We start from the raw sequence: 22,530 nt of genomic DNA on the forward strand, positions 1-22,530 counted from the left end.
TAGGCAATTCCCTGCAAAAATGACCGGCAAGACTGTAATTGGGAATCGTGAGCCTTACAGAGTCACGAAACCACATGAGCATTTGTATTCAAATATTACGTTGTAGAATTACGTCGAATATGCGGACACGTGAAGAGGTCGGTGGGATACGTGGACATCTATAATAAAAAGATTATTACAGGCTATGCACAAATAGGGAATCAACAAACTGCTTTGAACATGGGAAAACGCTTCACGAGGTTTATAAGCTGGTGAATGTACGCACGATTTAGAAAGCATCACCACGTGCGAAAAAGGTCGGATTTGTGAACGTCTAATAGAGAGAATGACGGTTACACCGTGTGTGTACGCGCAAATACTGCACTGGGTGTGGGAGGTCGATTGATCAGGGCGGATATGCGATGGTCGGATATGCAGACGCTGTACTGAAATAAGCGTACGCTCATCGACAAATCGTGCTTTGATAACTATTTGGGTAGTCATTTATCAAACAGATCGAATACAACAACGAAAAGGGAATTATTTCGGCGCTCTGCATTTTTTTTTGCCAAGGATGTCTGAAAAAGTGGATGACGAGTCTGTATATGTTTGTGGCGGTGGTTTTTTTTTGTGGCGCAATACCACACGAGATAGGGACGCCGCGTATCCACACGTGTGCTCTAACGGGCGTGCTCACGTAGCGCCTTCTCGCAGGGTCTTTAACACTCTTGATTTAAGTCCCACGGTTTCACCATACATCACTTCCAAAGAATTTCTCCTGCGAGAACACCGAGCCACCGAGCCGGCCGGATTTATGTCACAAGCGTCAAAGGTCAAAGTGTGTCAACAAACTCAGCCGAGCACGTGTGATGGTGCTCACCATCACCACCAGCAATAGTAGCCTCTTGAGCCAGCAACGGAAATTCCACATTCCTCTGCCAGGGCTGGTCTCGCTGCAACAACCACTGTGTGTTAGCTTTTCACAAATCAGTGCCGATTTGCATCAGGAGGAACGATGATGACTTAAGTTGATCTCTAACTGGGATAAGAATGCAAAGTATTTGCTCTGATCACAGCATATTATAGATTATATTCAGCACACACAGTACACATGACATGTTTGGGGGCTGCGATACCAGTCGAGTGGTCTGCAAACTCGCCTCTGAACCAGTTTTCACGGGGGAAACGGTTTGAGTCCGGCAAAGCCACTTGATAATTTCTACAGGGATTCACCAGTGCATGCCATCTCCCACATTAGCAAGATCTTAAAGATTCCTACGACATCATTCCAACGAAGGCAATGTCTCACGTACCCATGCCGAATGTGAACATTGCTGCAGGTCAACCACTATATACTGTACATAGATCAATAAACGACAACGATCAATTCTAGATTTGAAGCTTTTGTGACTGCAAGGATTCATACTCTTAGGTTTTTTCGGTAAAGTCACGTAGGTAAAAAAATATTATGATAAAATAATGAATGAAAATAACTAAATTAAATCACGACGTTTCGGAGGCAACACACAAATAACTGTAGCGTCCGCTACAGTTATTTTGCGGTGCCTTTTTTACACCTGATGAAGGAAGCTTGTGTTGCCTCCGAAACGTCCTGATTTAATTGAGTTATTTTCATTCATTATTATTTTATCATTATTTTTTTTTACCTACGTGACTTACCGAAAAAAGACAACGATCAAGACGTCCCTCTACCACACGGGACCCGCAAACACATTCAGCGCCAAACAAAACACGCCCCCAACGGTGCCAACGCAAGCCGGTCTCTATCCGCTGCTGGATGAAAGCCTCCAGGAGCTGCAACCACTACCTCTCGCAGAGCCCGGTGCCAACAGCTGCGATGCGTCTCGCTCCTCCCGGGTGCTCTCACGTCGTGCGACTCCCACACAGCCCACTGCCTCTCGCGTCTCTCGACCACCACCTTGGGCGCATTCCCTCGACAAGCTTCCAAGCCCTAACCGGTTCTAGACTAAACTATTTTTTTTTTCAAAATGAAAGCACACTAAAGTGGCTCGTCATGTGGACATTTATTGCAGTCACATAGTCCAAACGCATGTTTCTAAACGCAGAGGGAAAGATCCACACGACCACGTGGAGAACATGCAAACTCCAAATATACAGGCATCAGGGTTGGGATCGAACCCACGCACTCCTGTACACCAGGCGAGGCAGTAAAAATCTCGCTACTGGTTCTATTCCACTGGCCCAGCTGCATGCACTCCAGCGCTATTGAGGCAGGGTCGGTGGACCACGCAGAGATCAGTGAGCTGCGAGACTGCCAGCCCGCTTGGGCTGCCCGGTGGGGCCAGTCAGTGGCAGCGCACAGCCAACAATGTTCAGAACCCAACTGCACCACGTAAAGTGCTCTTCTCTGTCGGTGGGGCCGCCACCACCAAACACGTTTTGGTGGTGTTAATGGCGAAGGTTGCGAATTACTTTTGTTTGTGCTCATTGCACTGCGGACAATGCGGTCGCTTAGTTTGTTCTGAGTGGTGTTTCCTCGCAGAGAGATGTTCTTCAGGTACCCAGATTCTGACCCTGGTGTTAACAGGGATGAAAAAAAACTCAAAGAAAGAGCAAATGTAAAGTGCAAGAGTTTTAAATAGACTTACGAGACCAAGTTAAATTCCATTTCACTTTTTTGTAAAGCTAAAGTTTAGTGTATTCCTTAAAATATTATTCCTAAAACGGATATGACATGAAACAAATCGTAGTCAGGAACGAGATGAATAATTTTCACTTCCCTTTTTTGTCAAATGCTAGCATTTAGGATTCACAGAATACAAATGTAATTAATATGGTAGCAATTCCTCATTTGACAGGGAAATGTGTTCCTGAAAAGTGACACATTCAGCGAGGAATTGCTCCCTGTGCATTAGCAGGCATAAACAAATGCTAATTAAAATCTTGTTTGCTCTATAAAATAAATCTAGTCCAATGGCAGGACAAAGAACTGAGATTTAAAGTAGGCCGCCACTTAATGTATCATTCTGCCCGTATACCATACTGCTCAGCCCCACAGCTCAAGAAAGTAGTTCATCGTCGACTGCTCAGAAACTGCGTTATAACAGGATCGTACCACGTTATAACAGGATCGCGCCGCATTATAACTGGATAGTGCCACGTTATAATGTGAAGGTGCCATGTTATAATGGGAAGGTGCCATGTTATAATGGGAAGGTGCCATGTTATATCGGGTTCACTCCGTTATAACGGGATCGTGTCGCGTAAAAACTGGACCACGCCGTGCTATAACGGATCGTGCCACAGTATAACGCTGCGCCTTCCACGTTGTGTGAAAAGTGTTCCCCGATAGAAGAACGGCGTCGCAGCGACAAATGCGGTGTTCACACGGCGCGTTAAGGGAGGACTTGCCGTGTAAGCTGCACGTGATTGAGTCTATCCAAGTACAATAACAACTCACATTCGTCAATAGTAATAGTAAAATAAAACATGTAGAATCGGTGACGTTTGAGGCAGAAGCCCTTCTACAGAGCACGACAGTTATAATTCACTTGTGTGCTATGAGTAAGGGCCACTGCTGGAAATGTTTCAAAATAAAATACATTTTAAGACCAGTGTTATTGACAAACGTGTTGTGTGTTTGTTCATTGTGCTTGTGCGCCACTATCAAAACAGCTTCGCGAAATCATTGATCAAATTACAGTTTATAATCAGGAACTGTAAAACTCAAAACACAAACCACCGTAACCGACTTGTCAGTGATAGCAAGTTGTTTACGAGAAATGATTTCGCTTTGGAAAACAATGTTGCATAACATTTTGATTCAAACCAGTTCAGTCGTTTACTTCCATGTAGACATAACACCCCTATGAGGCTTTCCTGGCTCAATAAAGGCGACCATGATTAGGTATTAATACAACACCTGCCGAGCCCCAATAAAGTTGGAAATCCTTCTGACCTTTGATCATCAGCACCAACACAGCATCTCTGATTTTTTTTATTAGCTTCGAAAAAGTATGTCGAGTCAAAAGTTAGAGTTAGTCTGTGCTCAAATCAGCAATCCGACCGCACTCAGTTTTTTTTACTCTAAAAAGCTGTGAAAGATTGTTGAGACTCCCTACAATACGGTAACACCACATCATATCAAGTGTTCAAGTTGATTCTGCGTAACCAGCTAAGAACTCAAGAGACCAGGATGAGACCAAGAAACAAAGAGACCAGGATGAGTCTCATTTCGCAAGCGTGACCAGGGTCACCAACAGGACACTGGATCATAACGAGTAAAATAAATATCTAGGAGGGACCTTTTTTGCGAGTATCCAAAATGATGAAAAATAAGAATAGGTTTTACCCTTTCTGGCCAAAAAAAACAGGTGTTTAGATGTTCAAACACCAAATAAATACCTTTTACAAGGCATAAAGTCTGCATTAACCACACATATTTGTAGCAAAGCATGCAAACATACATGCTCTGATAATAAATGCATTCTCTTTGAAACGAATTGGCCTACAACAGAGACAGCCTTATTTATTGGCCTCGTGTCACTTGTGTTAGACCAGAAAACAACGCCCAAAGACGAACAGAAACTAAGACAATCAAAATATCAGAACACTCGTAGCTCGGGTCGTTTGAAAGCAAATAGAAATCAGAATAGAAACAACCGTATCAACTTGAGATATCAACCCAAGAGGGACGACGATGATGATGACGAAGAAGAGCGAACACCCCCGAAATGGAATATGCGATCACGACCTTCTGATTGCAAGCTGAGCTCTCGGGCACCACCCCAATCGCAAGCTACAATGTCGTGACGCCGCCGATATAATAATCCCAGCTCAGAACGCGCAGAGTTTGAATGTCCCGTGCTGAACGTGAAAAAACACACACACACAAACCGACAATGCGCATTGGTGCGGGGAAAATAAAATAACGTGAATACGATTCTCAGGTCAATGCAGCACTCGACAACAAGCTTTGACCATTATCCCAGCTGTGGCATCACGTTTATTTAACTTTTCAAGTCAGGATGTACGGGAGTACTTCAGGCCTTGTTTATTGCAAGGCCTTGTGTTGTCATAATGGTCACATTCCATGACAGATATGATATGTAAGGCACATCAAAAAAGGAAAATCTCAAACGGAAAATCTTTAACTTAAAACGTGAACCTCAATTTTCACGTGAATGTGAAAGAATGCTGACAACCAGTTCTAGATCCGTTCATCGGTTGTTCTACGATTTGGTTCTAAGTTCAAATCCCAGTTGGGGGTTGACTCAGCCCATCATCCATCTGACATTGCCAAACGGTGAAGGTGCAAGTGAAGGTGTAGGTTGAAGCCCTGAAAAAGTTAACTCACTGGCAGAAGGATCCTCCACTCGAGGGAGCTCTAGAGAGCCCCTCTAGAGGGTATTTTGGCAGCTCTGCCACAATGGCCCAACATCCCTTTGCATATCCACAAAATCAAGTGATCTGACTTTAAAGAAACATTTCAAGGCCTCCTCTGTCTGTCTGGGCAACGGCTTTCGAGCAGCCCTGAGAACTTGGCTCTACACCTCCGAGTTGTCGACTTGTCTGAAAACTCTGGCGCATTATAAAATATCATTATTATTTTATCTTGGAAGAGGTGGGATTACCCATACTTCACGGAACCACACATGACCTGTCGATCGACTGCGGTGTACTCATTTGTACAGCTGGAATCAAATTGGTTAATGTAGCAGTCCAGTGGGTTGCAATCAAGCGACTTCACCGTCCATTACACCATAGCAGCATCAGAGTTGATAAAAAAAAATGAGTACCAATTGACGGAAACATCAACAGTGGGTGTCCCCTATGGAGAGAATGGTCTCCACCATGAGAATGTGGAATTCATGCCACCAACTCAGGGCCAGGAATGGAGATGAACATCGCCACATTGCTTGTTTGACCAAGGAGGCACTTTGACTCTTTGAAAGTAGAGTAAACCACTGTGTTTGTAGTTCTACGTTTCCTTTTATTATGCTTACGATTTTATTGAAAAAAATGTATTTGCTGTTCCAGCTGTATTTTCTTTTGCGGCATTTCCCAAATCTATCTCAGAGGAATGTATTACAAATTGATACTTGCAACATCAAAACTCATGCACGTGTTTGCGGTAATAATTAGGATTAGTGTCTCCCAAAAGACTGAACTGTCTGTAAACTTTAAAATGCTCAAGTCAGCGATGAGAAAGGAAAAGACAGCATGCCATGGAGCACAATCCCTCCATCAACACAGCACATTGTGTCCCCTGTTATTTATAGCTCCCACAACCGAGGATATTTCTTAAGAAGCCCGTACCTGTAAAACATTCATAAAAGCCCTCGCTCGGTCTTTACGACAAAAAAAATAACCAGCACCAAAGTTTTTTTGTTTTCCTCTCACCGTATACGAGACATGCAAGAGGCTGGTTGCTACTGTGTGCATCGCCTTTTGGCGATAGTTGTTAATTCGGCTGAATCATCTGCTTGGGGATGGTAATGCGCCATGGTGGAGAGATGTTAACGACCTCGCCTGGTATACAGGTGGTCGTGGGTTCGATCCAAACCCCAACGCTTGGATATTTGGAGTTTGCACGTTCTACCCATGGTCATGTGGTTTTTCCCTCCACATTTAGAAACGTGTGTTTAGAGCATTTGGCTGCTGCTATACATTTCCACGTGATAAGCCACTCCTTTCAGCTATCATTTATGACTTCTGAAAAAGAGCTATATCGCTCAGTGAGCCTTACCTGGTAAAATAACGTTTATTTCATAGTTTTTTTATGCTTTTGCTACTCAAACTAAAAAAAGACACCAAAGAGCAGCCTCTGTAAATTTTCCCACCAGATAGATGGACACACGAAAGGAAGCGACCTTTCACGAAGTCAAAGTGGCAATACTGACTTCAGGACACTTTGACCAAAAGACAAGACAAAGTGTTTCCCTGCTCACTGAGAGAGTGTTCATCTCTGTTGACGACCCCAGCCAGTAGAGTAAATTCCACATTCCTGTGACAGGCGACAATCTATCCGAAAGGCAGCCACTGTAATAGTATGTAATGGGCAAATTAACAATCCATCTTTTAAAATCAAAACCGTACAGCACTGTAGTCATTATTATTGCCAAATGTATTATAATTATCTGCACTAGCGTATTTATATTTCATTGCACTAATATTAAAATCCACATTGCATTTTACGTACAGCGAGTTAAGAAATACATGCACACATTCTATTAATCAGTTTACGCGATACATTTTAAACTGTGGTGCATTGAAATCGCTTTGCGGAACATCATCATTTAAGCTAAAAGGTTTTCACTCCTTACTTTTTTCCAGACCTGTACGCAACTATAAATGTTCACATATCTCTTGATATTTTAAATTGGCAACATTCTCACATATTAAGTAATCGGTTTACCTGATTAACCAGCTGATTTGAGAAAAAAATTCAAATAATAATATCTATGGGACCTTTTGCCAGTATCAAAAGGTAGTATACAGAAACCAAGTTTCATCATTGAACTAATAATGTAAAGAAAGGAACTGGCCAGCACAGCCCCTTCTGAAAAGTAACCTTGAGAACCTACAAATGCTCTCCCGTGTATAAACTAAACGTGCTTAGTACTGTACCAAATGAAACAGCTGTTGAATTGGCTGGGTGACAGTAGTTAGCGCACCCAACTCAATTATAAAGTTCCAATGGCTGGTTAGGTCATCACCACAAACCCATCATTCCTATCCAAGATCGATACCAAAAAAGATTAGGAGCAATTTATGGAAACTCGACAGTGGTTGACTAGAATAGAGAATGGCTGGGCTCATGGGAATGTGGAATATGCACCACCTGTTCTGGACCCCCATGGAGTCCACTTTGCCCCCATGCAGATCCAATACACAAATCATCACGTGACCCACACAAAAAACACTGTCAAACGGAGAGAGGAAGCAGTCAAACCGCAAGCGCGCCTTTAGCTAAGGCAAGTAGTCATCAAACAACCACCTACCTCCTTGTATGTGTTTGGTTTATGTTGAACTTCTTTCGCACCGTACGTAGCCAAGCGTGCTAATAGGAGGTACGGGAGAAGGACAACAAAACTAAAACACAAATAATATATTCTAAAGAAATGAGTTTTTAATCGAGATAATGTAAAAGTGCCTCGGCTCCAGCGGTTTTCGAATATCGGAAGGAAGAGCGTTCCAGACGGCCGCAAAAACGCATCCAAAAGCGCCGCGCGATGAGGTGACCGTCACACTCCTGAGTGACATCGCACTCCTGTCTGTCAACATCTCGACCTCCTCTTCTCCCGATAGACTTTGCCTGTGCATGGTGTTAACACATTCCTATGTGTGTATGTTGAACTTCTTTCGCACCGTACGGAGCAAACCCGTTGCTAATCGAAGACGCACTTCCTGCATGTCCAAAGCATCGCGGGTCGTGTTGGTGCATCACAAATCCACTAATGTGGTGTGTGAGCTGCCCAAATTGTACGGCTAAGTAAGGTGATCGAAATAAGGTGATCGAAATAAGGTGGTACGGAAAGCAGGTCGTCAGCCAAACTGTTCCCATGTTTCGTCTTCCTTCTCTGCAACACGAATCGCGTGGGGCTGAGTCACTCCACCACACTAATTAACGAATAAACATTGTTGTTCGTTTACAAACTTGTCTACGCAAAGTTGCCTCCCTAATCGCAAAAAAACAATGGGGTAGGTAACTCATCTACATTGGCAGCCACCAGCCTGTGGTGCAAATTCCACTTTCTTATGGTGGAAGTCAGTCTTTGTTCAGTATTAGATTATGTAAATGATGTAACGTTTATCCGAGTGTACTCAGATTGTAAATGTTGTGTGGCTTTGCTCTCGAACACACAACCGGGGTGCTGCACTAGTAACGAATTGGCATGTTGTGTTAATGTGACTAAGCCCTTACTGCTTTGGCTGTGTCGTATGGCGGCGTGTTTAACGACACACATTTACTTGATCTAACCAAAAAGAAAACCTCTATTGTGAATCACACACACGCCGCGTAGGCGTTCAAACGACACCGCCTAATGAGAGCGAGAGAATAAATACTGCGATTATTTACGCATCGTTTAAAAAGACAGAAGACCATTTTTTTCTCTTCTCAGTCACTTCCTGACGAACCACCCCCGCCCAAACCCCGACCTTGCCTAGATTTCTGCCCAGCGAGGGTGCACCCAACCCCGGGTCGGTTAGTAGGCCGCAGCGGGTGGGTGTGGGACGGGCGACATTGCAGCGCAGAGGATAATAAACTAAGCAGTGTTCGTAAGGGACCAAAGCACAGATTGTAGTTTAAGGTCACAGTTTATTTGCGCGACATCACTACTCTCTCTAGAAGCAGCTTCGTGAAACTACACAGCGATATTTGTATTAAGGAACGCGTATCTTATTGTGCGAGCGAGTATGTGCTCGTTGTTGTCTTAGAAGCGATGCGTCGTTATAGATGCCTCATTCACCCACTACAATGTCTAAATCTTCCGATGTTACAGCGCACTGAGGAGAATGCTCACGTCGTAAAATCAGTTCACCAATTAAAGAACGATTATTAAAATATATATATAATCTATTAACAGTACAATACATACGAGCCGTCCTTCCTGACTTATCGTTGAGGTAAAAAACGAATTCTAGATTTGAAGTTTTCTTGACTGCAAGGATTCATACTCTTAGGTTTTTTCGGTAAAGTCACGTAGGTAAAAAATAATAAAATAATAATAAATGACAATAAATCAATTAAATCACGACGTTTCGGAGGCAACACAAGTCTCCGTCTTCAGGTGGGACCGTCACAGCTAAATTTACTGTATCAAGTGAGGAGAAATCCAAGAGACAAGCTCTTAAATACAAGTTAAATACAAGTTATTATTTTTTATTACCTACGCGACTTTACCGAAAAAACCTAAAAGTATAAAAAACAAATGTTCGGCAAAGCTTTAGCGCCCTTCCATGCCTTGCTCGCGCGGCAGAAGGGCACCCACGAGGCCCCTCTCAAAGGGTGTTTTGGCCTACTCTTCCACTCTCACCAAATGTATCGAGAGGCAGAGGGTGGGAGTAATCCACACTTTACCTCTCCACATGCGACATGGCCCATCGACTGCGGCTGTACCCGTGTTAAGACTGCCGGTGGACAGGTGTAATGTTGTTTTAAGTGCCGTGCCCGGAGATCGAACGTTCTAACTCATGGTAGGTCTGGAGACTTAAGTCATAAACAGGGAACGGAATCTGAGTATTGTACCATAATTATACTTCATTACTCTATCACATGGGCCACAACAACGATTTGAGGGCAAAGCAATTGAGTTTATGATTACAGAAATTATCAGCGATTTCATCAATTGTAGTATCATTAAATGCATAATTCACTGTGTTGTATTTCGTGTTAAAATTAATAGGGCAAATACTTATTCGAAATACTGTACCAATAATCATGCCCACACAATCACTAAATCGTGTTAACTTCAAATCTAGATCGTGTTAAGGTATAAACTCACAGGGTCGAATTGTAATTATTTCACACAGTTAAATTGACATAACACGCTCATTCATTTTTGTTTTTCCTAATTAAACAGCGTCAACGTGAAAATAATACAATATTAAAATTACAAAGTTCCCTTTAAATGCCTCCTGCTCGCGCCACTCACCCAACCTCGCCTAGATTCCTGCCCAAAGAAGGTGCACCCTCCCTGGGTGGCTCACAAGGCCGCATAGGGTTGAAAGGGAAACGATACGTTTCAAGTATTTCTCGGTGTACACGTGTGTTCAGGCAACAAAGTACGTTTATACATCACACATGCGACACACAACACAGCAGAATGCACGATATAGCACACACAAAGTAAACATGTGCACTGTAGTGCACAGCCTAAGATTACTGATATCACACACGGCGTATTATACTGCGAGTAGAATACGGGATACATCACAACATGCAGTGCACACACGCGTACTCGAATCGACGAATTAGTAGAGTACCGTGTACCACGTGCAATACACAGCTAAGTGGAGTATCATATATAATACACAGCTCCGTAAGGAATATACCACACATGCTTACAGTACTGGAGTACACAACCGTATTGAATATACATGTACCACACATGCTTAAAGTAATAGAGTACACAGCCGTATTGAATATACCACACATGCTTACAGTAATAGAGTACACAGCCGTATTAAATATACCACACATGCTTACAGTAGTAGAGTACACAGCCGTATTGAATATACCACACATGCTTACAGTACTGGAGTACACAACCGTATTCAATATACCACACATGCTTACAGTAGTAGAGTACACAGCCGTATTGAATATACCACACATGCTTACAGTAATAGAGTACACAGTCGTATTGAATATACCACACATGCTTACAGTAGTAGAGTACACAGCCGTATTGAATATACCACACATGCTTACAGTAATAGAGTACACAGTCGTATTGAATATACCACACATGCTTACAGTAGTAGAGTACACAGCCGTATTGAATATACCACACATGCTTACAGTAATAGAGTACACAGTCGTATTGAATATACCACACATGCTTACAGTAGTAGAGTACACAGCCGAGAAGATTAATATAAACTGTGTACCACACAGCCCAGGAGATAACTGCGAGCACCGCACACCAAGTCCATGCACCCGTACTAGAGTACACAGGCCGGTACCGTCTACACCACACGTGAAGTGTAAACTCGAGTACGACCCCAACAGAGTCGCCGCACACCTGCAGTACACACACGTGCACAGGCGTACACTCGAGTACACACAGCCCAGCGGAGCACACACGCAGGCCGCATACATAATCCGCAGGGGCCAGAGCGCATAGGGAGCCCCTTGCGAGTGCCATGGGGCCCGGGAAGGAAACAACAGCCGAGGCGGACAGCCTCAAACGCACGACGCCGAGTCGTGGGAGTCTCCCCCTCCCTTCTCTCCCCTCGCAGCGTTCACTCACCGCTGCTGTCGCCAACGAAGACGACGGCGATGATGACGATGATGATGGTGGTGATGATGATGGTGGTCGAAGCGATGGGAGATTGGCTTCCCCTAGCCGACGACAATGTCGTTGTTGTCGCCACCGCCTCCCAGAGCTTCGGGTCTCGGGTTCCTCCCTCCCGTACAACCACGAGCCCCCGCCCGCCCCAATCCTCTCGTCGGCTCGCTCCCTCCCCGCCGCCTCAGCCCACCCGACTTTCTCGCTCGGTCTCCTCCTCCTTCCGCTGCGAGCGGGGTCCGCACGCCACGACTTTCATGGGGGACCGCGTCACGCGCATAAATAAAGTGGGGTGGGGGGAGGGCGAGGGGCGGGGTCAGGGGGGTGGAAGTGGGCGGTGCCGATTTGTGGGCGGGGCTACGAGGTTAAGGGGCGGGGCCACGAGGTGAACGGGGGCGTGGTTACCCATGTGGGTGTCCACGTGCGCGCGTGGGATTTAATTATTTCGATTTAAAGCTTTCGTGACTGCAGGGATTCATCTTCTTGGTTCTTTCGGTAAAGTCACGTAGAAGGAAAATAATAAAATAATGAAAATAAAACATGATAAAATAATTCTCACGACGTTTCGGCCACAACGCAAGCAGCCGTCTTCAGGTGGAGAACAGGTCTGTCGAAACGTCGTGAGAATAATTTTATTATGTTTTATTTTTATTATTTTATTATTTTCCTTCTACGTGACTTTACCGAAAGAACCAAAGAATAAGGATTCAATTATTGTTGCCGTCGTTCATAATAATAACAAACCTCAACACAACTAAAACTATTAATATTCTTTGGTTCTTTCGGTAAAGTCACGTAGATAGGAAAAAATATTTTTAAAATATAAAAAGAAAAGACAAAAAACCACGACGTTTCGATCGCAACACATCAGAGATTTTTTTTTTAATATCTACGTGACTTTACCGAAAGAACCAAAGAATATTAATTCCCCCAGTCACGAAAGCTTTCATTCAAAATAAAACTATTTTTTTATTTTACCAGGTTAGGCCCACTGAGCTATATATAGCTATTTTTCAGAAGCGACTTGGCTATTACGAATGATGGCTCATCCTCGTGGCTTATCGAGTAGACATTTGTCTCAGCCAATTAATTATTACTCTTAAACGCGCGATGTTGATTCTAAATATGGAGGGGAAACACCGAAGGACCCGGAGAGAAATCCACGCGAACACGGGGAGAGAGAGGTCGGGGTCGAACCCATGACCTCCTGTAAACATGGCAAGGAAGATAACATCACGCCACCGTGGCGCGCCCACTTCGTCAAGCGCAAACACAATGCATCAAGAGCACCGTGGCCTTGAAGGCAAAAGAGTATGAGAGGCGACGTTTCGAGAAATGTTCATTAAGTGTTTGAGCCAGCTGGCCAGGCTTGGCCAAAAACCAATCCCACTTTTCACCCGGGCAACTAGTGAGCAATAGGCCAAAGTGTTCCTAACATTAAAACTTAACTGTAACATTACAACTTCCAGTAACAACAATGGTCCTTCGTATGACATTAATTGTGCGTTATAAAGGGTCATTGCCCGAAACGTCGCCTTATACGTTTACTTGTAAGACCGCAGTGTTAATTGGCAAATGCGTTGGGGTTGTTTTCCCTTGTATTTAATTGTGCTTTGTGCACCGCTGCCAACGCAGCAGCAGCGTTACCAGACAATTTGAATAACAATGCAGTGCGGCTCGGTGTTGTGATTCACGAGCCTCTGCCGCCGAGTACACGTGAGTTGGAGCCCAGACAAGGAGGTGACGTGATCGTTGCTGAACGCGTGCGCGGCGTTTGCCGGCGGGCGAAAGAGATGCACGCTCGAAGTTACTCAAACTAAACGAAGTCTGTGTTGGCTTGCGGTTAACGAACGAATTAATTATCGGGTCGCACTCGTCACGCGCACAAAGTGCTTGCCACGAATGCACCGCAGTAACCTTGCTGGTCTCGTCAAGGAGCATAAACCATCATCACGCGAAATCGGCGTTTGGCTGGCCATCGAACAAAGACGATCAACGCATCGCGCTTTCTGCGGCCGTCTGGAACGCTCTTCCGTCCGATATTAGAATGCCACTGGAGCTACGCACTTTTAAATCATCACCTAGATTGACAAACTAATTTCTTTATAACTGCACATCCGATCAGCGCGGTTGGCTACGTACGGTGCGAAAGAAGTTCAACGTACGTACGATGTCACAGACGAGCGGGAAGGCAGCAGCAGCAGCCGCCAAGCGTTGAGTCGTCACCAATTTCTGCCCCCACGTGCCGCCCAATCTCTGTGATCTTCCGTCTACAAAGGCGTAGTCGCTCAATTGATGCGTCGCGAGACCAGGAATGCGTTTGCGCGCGGAAGGGGAAAAAACGCACGAGTTAAGAGGACAGCACTCGATCCCGTGCACATGAAACGGACGGTGTCAATATTCATGCTGCGCCGCCTTCACTTGGCGTAGCCAGGGCACGGGTCCTCTTCGACGTCCACGGGAAGGGAGTGTGTCTGCACAGCATCTGCTGTGTGTGACCCGCCAACCCTCGCCGCTGCCTTCACAGTGCCGGGTTGCTGGTGTGTGGAGATAAGACAGTTTATAATAGAGGGATTTTCTGGGTTAGATCGCTTAAATACGCGTAAACACGCGATCTAGCCCAAAAAACATCTATTATGGATGATATTGGTCGCGAAAGCCTACGTGTTAAAATAAGCCACTTTTATATTCTTGGTTCTTTCGGTAAAGTCACGTAGAAGAGAAATAATTTAAAAAATATATAAAAACAATAAAAATGCTACAGGCCGGCACGAGCTTAATCCGGCACTGAGTATAGCACCAAATGAAGGCCTGCACAGTGGCACGCGAGGGGGTGGGTGGCCAGTACCACGCCCGGCCGCCTTTGCCTCCTCCTGCTGCGCGCGCACTACGACCCCTTCCACAGCCCCTACCACTACCCCCACACGCAGAGCCGTCCCTCGGCGTACGGCGAAGCGAGGCGACCGCCCCGGGCCCCGCGCACCCCCCCCCACACACACACCTATATGGACGGCCCTGCGGCCATGCATGTCAGGTCTCGCGGATTGCCATCCCTGAGAGTCGTGGGATTTTACAATGTCGGGTGTCTCAGGGTTGCGTTTCCCTCTGTGATGACGTTCACATACCGTGTCAACCCATACGGTTTACCCCGTATTCTTGTACAGGGAAATTTGAGTTTTCAGGTCCATACGGCGTGCAGCGTTTCCATACGGGCACACACAAAACATGTTTGTCTATTTGTTTGTGTTTCTCCCTTTTGATGGGGCTTTGTAGGATGAACGTTGAGATTTATAAGGGCCACGGGGTGACCGATAAGGTCTGAATTGGTCTGTAATAACGTAGGGCACTGATAAGGGGTTGACAGCTTTGCGTTTAATTGAATTGTCAAATCCCAGGATCGTGAAAGATTTTGGTGGATTGGGAGAGGCCTTCATCTAGCTCGTAATTTGACCGTGGCTGACGACGATGATGACACCTACAGAGGTGAGACCCAGACTGCGTTGAGATGGCACCTGCCATGACTGGGGTTCAAACGTGGCATGGCATCGTACCTAGTGCTTGAACCAGTGCGCCCACCGCTCCCCGCAAGGGCCAATCGCCCACACGCACGCAAAATTGGAATAAAATCGCACCTTATCACTTTTCACGGTTATTTTCCGACGGTCCTGGCCACGGGGCCCTTCCCTCTATGCAAATCGGTGACCAGCTACGCCATGCATGGGGTGTGTCGTGCCGACGTCAGCGTGGGGAGGGAGACGTTAACCTATTGAACTCCCTCCACGCCTACGTGGTCTTGAGAGACGGCGACGATGTTGCAATAAAGCCGAGCCTGCACTAAGCAGCCCCTGCGCCGCGCCAATACACAGCGCAGCACACATTTCTGTGCCACACTAAAACCCAGACCACATAAATCTTGGTCCTCACGTAACTCCAATCCTCAATAAACCCCAGTCCTCACTAAGGTCTGGTCCTGACTAAGGCAGGGTCCTCACTAAGGCCTGGTCCTCACTAAACCCCAGTCCTCACTAATGCATGGTCCTAACTATACTCCAATCCTCACTAAACCCCAATACTCACTAAGGCCGGGTCCTCACTGAACCCAGGCCTCACTAAGGCCTGGTCCCCACTAAACTCGAGTCTTTACTAAACCCCAGTCCTCAGTAAGGCCTGGGCCTCACTAAACCCAATTCCTCACTAAGGCCTGGTCCTCACTAAGGCCTGGTCCTCACTAAACCCAATTCCTTACTAAACCCCAGTCCTCGTTAAACCCCAGTCCTTACTAAACTCCAGTCCTCACTAAGGCCTGGTCCTCACTAAACCCCAGTCCTCACAAAGGCCTGGTCTTCACTAAACCCCAGTCCTCATTAAGGCCTGGTCATTACTAAGGCAGGGTCCTCACTAAGGCCTGGTCCTCACTCAACCCCAGTCCTCACTAAGGCCTGGTCCTCACTGTGAGCAGGCCACACATATTATCCCCCAGCGGCTTCACTCTCCACTCATTCTGCTGGGAATCATTCGACGTTGATGTGCATCAAAGCGACGTGAACTAAAACGAAAAACGAAACTTTTTATTGTGCTAGCTAAGGCCCACTGAGTTTTATAGTTATTTTTCAGAAGCGGCCTGGTCACATGATAGCTCAACGAAGTGGCTTATATAGACATGCATGTCAGCCGAATACTCTAAAAACATGTTGATTCTAAATGTGGAGAGGAAAACCGAAGGACCTGGGAAAAAGCCATTCGGGTACGGATAGAACACACAAACTCCAAATATATAACACCAGGTGTCAGGGTCGCGATCGAACCCACGACCTCCTGTATACCAGGCGAGGGAGTTAACATCTCTTAGCCACCGTGATGATGATTATGAGAGAGACACGCGAACTCCAAATAAACAGCAGCAGGCGTCAGGGTCGCGATTGAACCCACGACCTCCTGTATACCAGGCGAGAGAGTTAACATCTCCTATAGCGCGCACGCTCACTTCACGAATCGGGACGCATTGTTCGATCGAGAACTTGAAGTGAGCGAGAGAGCCAATGGTGCGAATTCCACATTGCTATGACGGCGCGGAGAGTCTCTCTGCATATAGCCACATGTCCGGCGAGAGGTTGAGAGTTCTGTAATGAGTCGTTTAACACGCGTAGGCTTTGACAATTCTGGCAAATCGCCTGATGGCGCTGGTTGTTGTAATCACCAGCACAACGTGACGGTACTCAAATTCAATCTTGATTTGAAGCTTTCGTGACTGCAGGAATCCATACTCTTTGGTTCTTTTGGTAAAGTCACGTAGGTAGAAAATTAATAGATCACGACGTTTCGATCGCAACACAAGCAATCGTCATCAGGTAGGACAACAACAGAAGCAGTTTTTTTCTTGCTGTCTATTATTTTTCTACCTACGTGGGTTAACACTCCCCACACACCGGTATGGTGAAGCAATAACTAATTGGCACGGTTTGTTTAACAAAACGTACTAATTGTCTGTCGAGTGGCGTGGTGGGTTAACGACACATTTATATTTACGCGATCCAACACAATTTTGTTCTTTGTTATAGAGATATATTTGAATATATTTTGAATAGTTTTTTTTATTATCATATACACGGTACAATAATAGTGGGGTTGCGTATTGTATGTAGTTACGATATGCACGCATTAAGCAGCTACGTATGGTAGAGATATCTCATTCAACAGTGATTTCTCGCGGTCTTTAGGACGCCTCTACATGGATTTAGATTTGTTTTAATCCTCCCAGCGAGGCTAAAAACATTCTCGCAAAACTGGAATTTATAAAGAAATATGATCCGTGTTTCATGGTACAGTGAATACGCGTATAACCAGTTTTGCAACAGGATTATTGTCCGGAAAGGCGAGTGATTTATCGTGTGGATAGGCTGAGCGCCTGATCATTGCAGCCCCTCTCTAATTTTAGCAGGACAAGTATGACGACAGCAAAAACCCAAATGTATTTACTTGGAGAAGCCCAATAATTGGCATCAGATACCGTACCAATTTTTGCAATTTGATGTGCGCCATCGCCAGGTATTGAACCGTCGCTTAACAGGGTTCAGGGGTCGGTCTGCAACGCTCGCGTGGGCGTTTTGTGGGCAAGCGGTGAAGGCGCCCGCACGCACACACACGCGCGCGCACGCACGCGCACGCACGCACGCACACACACGCGCGCACGCACACGCACGCACACGCACGCACGCACGCACACACACACACGCACGCACACACGCACACACGCATGAGCAGGCACGCACACGCGCGCACACACGCACGCACACACATACACATACACACGCATACACACACGCACGCGCACACGCACGCGCACACACGCACACACGCACACACGCACACGCGCACACGCGCACACGCGCACACACACGCACGCACACACACACGCACACACGCACGCACACGCACACACACACGCACACACACACGCAGGCGCACACACGCACACGCACGCACACGCACACACACACACGAACAAACACACGAACACACACACGCTAACCGGGCAATTGTTTGTCCAACCCCCAGCGTTTCCGAGCAGTTATGTGAGTTACGGGAAAAAGCCCAGAGCATTCTGAAAGCAGAAACGGCAAAACAATTTGTTGGCGGTTTACAAAAGTCTGCAAGCGGCGGGTGCGTGCGGTGCGCCTTCGCGTTCTTGCGCACACCGCACGTGGGCCAAACGCGCTCGTTCCGAGGTGCGTGGAAAGGACAACACACCACAAGGCGACAGCGAGACGTTTTCGAGAAATTCGTTTTTCAATTTAGATGGACAGGCGCACAGCTCCCGTGTGGCGTCCGAGTATGGGGAGGAAGAGGCGTTCCAGACGGCCGCAGAGAGCGCATCTGGAAGCGCGCGGCGATGCGGTGACCGCGCGCCTTTGTTCGATGGCCAGAAGCCGCTGCTGCGAAGATGATCGGAGTTCGCGTGATGGTTTGTGCTAATTGACGAGATCAGTAAAGGTATTGTAGAATGAACAGAGGGAGGGGGGGGCAAGAATGGCTCGCGATGTCACTCGACTCTTAAACAGAACACAATCATTGAGTGGGCACAGTGCTCTTCCCCAGCATGTCTCTCTCCCCAACATTTGAAAACAAAACAAGGTGCAAGCATTGTTTTACACATCACATCAGCCGCGCGCAGCCTCCTGCGAGTGCGTCTTTTTCAAACAAGCAGTGGGTTTAATAATTATAATAATTATCATGGGACAACTCGCATTGTCCGTGGAATATCTGTAACCCAACAGGCAGAATCAACGTTTATTGGGTTTACATCGCGTTATTTATAAATGTGTCGTAACCCTCCATCACCCGACACGGCCAATCAGTAAAAAAGTGTCACGTTGACAAAAGACAAATAGTTAACTGCTTAAGCCCACCGGTGTGTTAAAGCGTGAAACCACAACATTTACAATTTGAGTACGACGTTTCGCTGGTAATTGCATCCAGCATCATCGGGCAATTCGCGAATCAACACACCGGTGGGCTAAAGCAGTGAACTATTTTTCTTTTGTCAACGTGACACTTTTTTACTGATTGGCCGTGTCGGGTGGTGGAGGGTTACGACACATTTATAAATAACGCGATCTAAACCCAAAAAACGTTGATTATGAATAATATTGGTCGCGAAAGCCTACGTGTTAAACCAACAGGCAGAGTTTGACTTTGGGGGAGGATTCCAGGGGATCGCTCCGTCGCTCACATTAGGAATCGCTTTAGAGAGGCACCCACACGGATGCCTATCTAAAGCCTGACTCCCACCATCATCCAGCCCAGAAGAATTCCCTCATCAAAACACTACACCATCGGGCCCGTTGCATCTCCGACCAACACCATCTAGCCAGTGAGTTGGAGCACGTACACCAAGCCCTCAGGATGAACGGATACTCGGACCGTACGATCCGAAAAGATGCCTCCCCAGCACACAACCTTCTGAGGATCCAACCAAAACCATCACTTTACCGTACATAGCAGGGGTTACCAAAAAGATTTCCAAAATCTTAAACAAATATAATATCAAGGTTCATTTCAACACAGTACACAAAATCCGTGATTTAATCCCATCTGTAAAGGATGTGATTCCTGACATGCAATACCCTGGTGCCTACAAACTGAGTTGTGGCTGCGGCAGCAGTTACATTGGGGAAATGAAACGACATGTCTCGGACCATGTTCGCGAACACAAGGCGGATCTGAAACACGGTAGGACCAATACCTCTGCCGTTGCTGATCAGTGTTTTGACGCTGTGGGCTCACACAAAATAGATTTTTCCAAGACAGATGTACTCTGCAAACCTACCGGCTACCTTCATAGTTTTGTTCATGAAGCCATCCAAACATATAAACACAGACACAACTTCAACCGAGAGGATGGGTACAAACTGAGCAATCATTGGAAGGACGTTATTAACCAGGTAAAGTCTTAACTGACTGTGATGTTTTTATCCTATCTGCCTATGTCAGCTGTTATTTCTGACTCTCTGTGTGTGTCTCTCTCTCTATGCCTCTCTCTTAGATCTCTCATGCTCACATGCCTTTGGATTGCACTCTCATGCTCACATGTCCTTTGGATTGCACCCTTTGGGTTGCACTCTCATGCCTTTGGATTGCACCACTCTTCGATTTTCCATGAACATTATGCTAATCTCTCACATTAACATAGCCACTTCCGTACCCTCGTCGAGGAGGCCGCTCTCCTATCTTACAGTTACATGCTAATGGTGGTGGGAGGGGTGGGGCTGGGTGGGGAGGGGCTGGTCACCCCGAGGTGCCCTTATAAAACTCAACGTTTAACCTACTCACGCCGGCTTGTGCCCACCCTCACAGTCGGCCATATTTGCGGAATACACCACGCCGCCGTTGACCCTGGCCATTGACCGAGCAACCCAACGTTCCTACCAGCTCCCTCCGCAGGACAATGTGTTTAAACCAATGCTGGTGAACCAAAAATGTGCGTGGGTGTTTTTTGTTAAACCTAAGTAATCTATTAATAGTGGAGGCCGCCGGACCGCCCACCACGAATGGAAGGGCCCATGAGTTGGAGTCCTGGCCCAGGATGGAACTCATCAAATCATTCCTCTGCGGTTCATGAAATAGCTGACAACTTAGTGGGACGTCTTCATGTGGTCCACGACCCACTTGCCACCTTGTGTCCCCCCACTCCGCCACAGGAATGTCGAACTCCCACCACTGCCCTAGGACCACCGATAGAGATCAGCACTGCCCAATGGCAGCCCTTCGGTATTTAAGAATGACACACACACAGAGTATGTGTTTAACTTGAATTGAATGTTAAACACAAAGCGGAGTGAGTAGCCATGCGATCTGCCTTTTGTCTATGGGGTCGTCCATAAATGACGTCACGCACCTAGGGGGGGGTCAAACATTTGTGACGATGTGTGACGAGGGGGGGGGGGGTTTGAGAAATGTGACGTCACATCAAAATCCGCAACTTTTAAATCAATATAGACAACACGTTCTGCTTAAATAGACTTTTTTATAAATGTTTTCTCCTACAATATCAGAGTGCAGCGCCACATTAAATACGCACGACAATGACAATAGCTTAAAGCGATTTGAAGCATGTTTTGGTTTTTTTGGGGAGGCAGAGCTTTGTGACGTCATATTTGAGGGGGGGTCTGACTTTTTGTGACGCCGTGTGACGATGGGGGGGGGGGGGGTAAAAAATCTTCCCAAATCGCGTGACGTCATTTATGGACGGCCCCTATCCGCTCAATCTGCCCCCCCTCTCGCTCCCCCTACATGTACCCCATGCGGATGGCTACGTACGTTGCGAAAGAAGTTCAACATACGTGTACGAGGAAGGGTTGTAATGCCCTTCGCTTTCCCGGCCCTTAACCGCGGTAGATATTTTCCACCGGAGAAAAATCAACGCGACCACGGAGAGAGAGAAACACGCAAACTACAAATATACAGCAGGCGTCCGGTTCGGAATCGAACCCACGACCTCGTATTATACCAGGCGTAGTAGTTAACATCTCCTAGCCAATTACAGGGTAGGTAAAACAAAATAAAATAATGTGTTTTTATACATCCCAACAGCCGAACACGTACATTGTCTGCTTATTTATTTTATTTGTCCACAAAGACGCTAATTATTGAGTTGTTTATTGTGTTGCTGATGTGGTGCGTTCAATGGTTCAAGTACCTGCAGTGTACACAAGAGGGCACAATCACGCCTCTGGTGAAAATAAAATGCAGCCCCTTTGAAACTAACGTGAATAATTATAATACACAAGAAACTAAGGTGAATAATACACAACAAATAACATAATCGACAACGTACTTCATAAACTGTCAATCACACGCAGCTGCAACATCGCCCTCTACTGCAAAACTTTGATAGGTCCCCATTCGCGAAGGAGGTTTATCGGTCAGAATTTGATCGATGCATTGGGCATGTATACATAATACGGGATCATTGTAAACATGACAATTTCGTCGGGTGGTGGAGGGATAACGACACGAATCTGGACATAATTCTACCGTGTCTCCTAACTCAAAA

The 22,530-nt window shown here is 46.1% G+C and overlaps 1 protein-coding gene across 1 annotated transcript in view; it reads right to left on the minus strand.

The window, feature by feature from the left end:
* Window positions 1-12,116, minus strand: part of LOC144733320 (protein strawberry notch homolog 1-like) — a 116,780-nt gene extending 104,664 nt beyond the window's left edge. The window contains 1 exon segment of the mRNA XM_078615157.1: window positions 11,940-12,116. The gene's annotated coding sequence lies outside the window, so the exon portion shown is untranslated.
* Between the last annotated feature and the right edge of the window lie 10,414 nt (window positions 12,117-22,530).

Source organism: Lampetra planeri, chromosome 46 (genome assembly GCF_965212315.1).
Source record: "Lampetra planeri chromosome 46, kcLamPlan1.2.h2, whole genome shotgun sequence".
In the NCBI taxonomy this organism is placed as follows: Eukaryota; Metazoa; Chordata; class Hyperoartia; order Petromyzontiformes; family Petromyzontidae; genus Lampetra; species Lampetra planeri.